General features: G+C 40.5%; 1 pseudogene; it reads left to right on the forward strand.

Annotated features, from left to right (window-relative positions):
* Positions 1–3,294: 3,294 nt before the first annotated feature.
* On the forward strand, positions 3,295–3,392 carry LOC116636485 (annotated as a pseudogene).
* The last annotated feature ends 1,634 nt before the right edge of the window (positions 3,393–5,026 follow it).

Below are 5,026 nucleotides of genomic sequence, written 5' to 3' on the forward strand. Positions count from 1 at the left end.
TCCTTTCCTTTAACTGAAAAAAGCTGGAATTTTTTTAAGAAGGATTTTTTTTTTAAAGATTTTATTTATTTGACAGAGAGAGACACAGTGAGAGAGGGAACACAAGCAAGGGGAGTGGGAGAGGGAGAAGCAGGCTTCCCACGGAGCAGGGAGTCCGATGCGGGGCTCGATCCCAGGACCCTGGGATCATGACCTGAGCCGAAGGCAGACGCTTAACGACTGAGCCACCCAGGTGCCCCAAGAAGGATTTTTAAATATTTACTGAGCACATCTTTGAGAAGACTTTTTAAAAATCTTGTTTCTGTTATCACTAGTTACCTGCACAACATCAAAACATGCTTACAAAACTCAGAGTAAAAGAGAAGTTTTTATCTCAAATTCCCCCTTTGCCCCACTACCCCTCTTAGCCTTGCACTCACTCACACCTGTTGTTAGCAGGCATCAGTACAGAATTAGGGAGCCCTGGATTTGAGTTCTGATTCCTTCACTCTGTAAGGCATAAGAGCTCAGGGAAGTGTCTCACCTCTCAAGGCTTCAGCTTCTCATCTGAAAATGGGAATGGGAGTGCTGTGAGGATCAAGCAACCTGAGTGAAGCAGAGTGCTTTCCTCTGTGCCTGGTGAATTGGTAAAAATGATTATTCCCTTCCATGGCTGTCAAGGAGGCCATCCAAGTTTCTTTCTAGAACTCTGAGGCCTGACTGTATCTTGTCAAGGTGTCCCCATTCCTCCTAACCTACCTCATCTGGAGGACCACTTAAGATACTGCTATGGAAACATAGGTGCCAGTGGAGGAAGACAGCAAGAGCTAATCCCTTCAGTTCACACTGAGAAAACTGAGTCCCAGAAACAGCAAGCTCTTTGCCTCAGGTTGTCCAGAGAATTACTGTGGAACTGGAATTGGAAGCGAGGTATCGTGATACTATGCTGGAAAGTTTTGCTCTGAGTAGTTCTCCACCTAGGTCTCTTTAGGGCATACCTTAATCTGTGGGAAGAACTTTGGAAAAACTAGAGCAAATCCACCAAGCATCCAGGGGTGCCGTGCCCAAAGGCCTATACCCCGGTTGCTCTTCACTCTTTACTCCCACCCTTGAACTCTCTTCTGAACCCTAGACTTATAGAGCTCGATGACTATTGGACAGCACCTGATATCTCACAGGACTCTCGAAACAAACAGTTCAGAACTGAGGTCAAAATCTTCTTCCCCAAACACGTTATTTCTCCTATATTCTGCATCTTGCTTAATGGACTCTCCATTCATCAAACCAGACCCCAAGGAGCATCCTCAACTCCTCCTCACCCTTGTCTACCCATCTTCTTTCCACAGTTAACCCATGTTTTAGCCTATCCATTTGAGAGGGGTACACTAATCAGTGCCCAGAGTCTGCTGTGTCCACATCTAGCTCTAGGCTAACTCCACCTGAGACCAGGTCCAAAAGCTGGTGCCAAGATTGTAAAAGGCAAAATGGTGCTTAAGGAACAAAGGCTCCCTTCTGTCTTATCTCCAGCCAATCTGGATCCCAGGAGAACCTTGTTCAAACGCTTTGAGGAAGACAGGTGTACAATTAGGTGTTATCCAACATCTTAGCTAAATGTTTGGAAAGCCCAAATTAAAATTCTGGGATGGGATACATTTATCTACCAAACAGGAGAAAGCTAGGCTGCTCACCTAGTGTGCTCATCCCTCTCTCCTCAGAGTCAAGTCCCCTTCTGGATGGTCAATCCCCAGAGGGCTGAAACTACCCACTAAAAGCCACTTGGGAAGAGCGGCAACCACCTCTGGGAAGACCAGAGGCAACTAAGGGCCTGACCTGGGATTGGAAGAGTGGAAGATGAGGAATAAGACTGTATTAAAGGTAGAGAACTTTTTCATTGTTAAGTAGTTAAGTTCACTTCTCTGTAACCTCCCATGATGTCTTCTGTTCCCACTACTCTCCAGAAACTATCCTTACCAAGTCACCATTGACCACCAGCTCGTTTATGATGCTCTTTCCTTGCCTCACCTCCTGAGCTTTTACCACTTTCTAAGCCCCCTTATTCTTTTTTTTAAGCCCCCTTATTCTTAAACTTCCCTCCTTAACAGGTTCTCTTGGAGATCCCTTTCCACTTCTCTGATCCCTCCCCTGGATCTGTTGAAGGCTCCACTCTTTCTTCCCATCCTTTAAATGCCAGTGTTTGCCAAGGACCAGTCCCTGGATCTCCATTTGTCTCTCTCTACAACTTCTCCCTCAAAGAACCACCACTCTACCCTAACTAACCCCAACAATGTCTCTTGCCAGTGAACTATTCACAGGTATTGTCATCTATAACAACCCATCCCAATTACCTTGCCTTTCTTAAGAGCAGTGCCATTCTTTTATCTTCCAAGTTCAACACTTCTCCCTCTCCTTTGCCTCTGCCTCCTTCCCACTTGCCCAGCTAAGTCTTCCAACTCCACTCTTGTTTCCATTGCCACCCCTGTATAATGAGCCTTCAATGCATGCCTACATAAAAATCTCAGCCTCCTAACTGGTCTCCATCAGCATAATTCTGAGTGCTGACTCTAGGTTCTATGAAAAGTTCATATTTGGTTCTTAAACTCCCCTTAGATCCAAATAAGTCATCTGAGTCATTCTTATCATTTCTCCTTTGGATTCACAACTTTTTAAGTCAGATGCAGAGAATGAACTCACTTTCCACCAATCCCTATCCCAGTGATATGTTGGGATATTGGATTAATCCTCCTGTTGATAATTAAAGATCCTAGAAAAAAAATTTTTTAAAAAAAAACAACTGTTTGAAGGCACTGGAGATCAGTTTTGGACAGGCAGAAACTGGAGTGGATTTGACTTTTAAAAGAAGGAAAACACACTGGATTAGATTGGTATTTACCCAATCTTCTCCTTAAGGATGGTGTGGTGTGGTGAATGGAAATAGAGCTCAAACAGAAAGCATCAGTCCTACTTAGCTAAGTCAGAGGTCAGAGTTTGGGGCTACCAAAGCAGCTGGACATTTAAGAGGGGAAATCTTGGAAAGGAGGGAGTCACAGAGGAGGAATCCCAAAATCTGTGTAAAAATTCCCTTCAAACCCTTGGACAACTCTGAACTGGATATGTTCAGGGAAAGAATCCAAGAAATCCAGCTGAAAGCAACAACTTAAAGACTGAAAGTCCATGCAGAGTTTTCAACAGCTGTCTGATACTGAGGAAACAGAGTCTGAAGTTTAATACCACCAATTTAGAGAACGCTAGTTTTCCAATAAAACCCCTGAAGGGCCATATCTTAGTAGTAAGAATTCTATCCTGAGACTAAGAGCCATCACTTCTCAGCCTTCTGGCTAAGATCAAGTGTAGTATCTGTTCTTATCAGTTTAATATCTCTATATCCTCTGTCCAAGACTTAAAGCTAAATCCTAGGATTAAGAGAAAAATAGCCTTGCTATAACAGAGACTGAATGAAGTCTCCATGGGAACAAAGTCATCCACCAGCAATTTAACTGCCATCTAGAACAAAACTCAACCCTCTTTGGAGTAAAATAACTAAACTCAAAGTCTCCACAATGTAACATCCACAATACTGAATGTACAATAAAAAAATTATTAGACTTATGAAAAAGCAGGAAATTATAGCCCATAATCAAGAGAAAATGAGAAAACAGTCAGTAGAAAGAGTCATATTAGCAATCCATATGTTGTAATTAGCAGACAAGACTTTTAAATCACTATGATAAATATGTTAAAGCATCTCTGGATGGATACAATGGATGAAAGGATAGGAAGTTTCAGGAGAGGTATAAAAATCCTAAAAAATAACCAAGTGGGGATTATAAAACTAAAAATTCTAATATTTACAATCTTTTAAAAATGTATTGAATAAGATTAACAGTAGATTAGACAATGTAGAAGAAAAAATTGGTGAATCTAATAATAGATCAATAACAATTATCCAAACTGAATCACAAAGAGAAAAAAGATTAAAAGAAATGAAAATAACCTAATGATTTGTGAAATAGTAAGAAGTCTAACACACAGGCTGGAATCCCAGAAAGAGACAAGAGAGAGAATTGAGCAGAAAGAATGTACTTTAAAGAAATATGGACCAAAATTGTTTCCAATTATTATTGAAAATATCACATTATAGACCTAAGAAGTTCAGCAATACTTGAGTAGGACAAATAAAAGAAAACCACATTATCATTTAAATTTGGAAAATCAAAGAAAGAGAAAATCTTAAAAGCCACAAGACGGGGAGAATCATTACATATAGATGACCAGTGTTAAGAATGACAACTAATTTCTCACCAGAGACAATAGAAACCAGAAGACAATAGGGTGATATCTATAAAGTGTTGAAAGAATAACCCCATTAGGGGTTCCTGGGTGGCTCAGTTGTTAGGCATCTGCCTTCAGCTCTCTGTCAAATAAATAAATAAAATCTTAAAAAAAAAAAAAATAACCCCGTTAAACTGGAAATCTGTACCCAGTGAAAATATTCTTTAAAATTGAAAGCGAAATAAGGATATTTCAGGTAAACGAAAACTGCATTTATCATCAGTAAATCCACATATGAGGAATATTCAAGGAAGCCCTTCAGGCTGAAGGGATATGATACCATATGAAAATTCAAATCTACAGAAAGTTATAAAGAACATAAAAAATGGTAAATAAGTGGGGAAATATTTTTAATCTACTTTTTCTATCATCCCTTAAACTTTTAAAAGACAATTGATTGTTCAAAGCAAAAATAATAATCCGTTATTAGATGTGTACCTTTGTGGAAGTAAAATATCTAATTACATCCAAGCACCTCCTGTCTCCTTTCTCACCAGCTAGCAGTCCGTAAGGGGTGAAGAACTTCCCTTCAAACTGGCCACCTCAAGACCCTCAGATCAACTACACGGTCATCATTAATATTCTCTGTAGTTAGGAAGGAGCTTCCTTCTCAGATTCTGTCCCCTTTGCAGGCATCCTCCAGTCTTCCAGGGCCTGGTCAATCTCTGCAGGTATGTAAGGTTCTTGAGCTCTCGTTCATTCTCCACAGAAGGGGAAG

Source organism: Phoca vitulina, unplaced genomic scaffold (genome assembly GCF_004348235.1).
Source record: "Phoca vitulina isolate PV1807 unplaced genomic scaffold, GSC_HSeal_1.0 scaffold12, whole genome shotgun sequence".
NCBI classification, from domain to species: domain Eukaryota; kingdom Metazoa; phylum Chordata; class Mammalia; order Carnivora; family Phocidae; genus Phoca; species Phoca vitulina.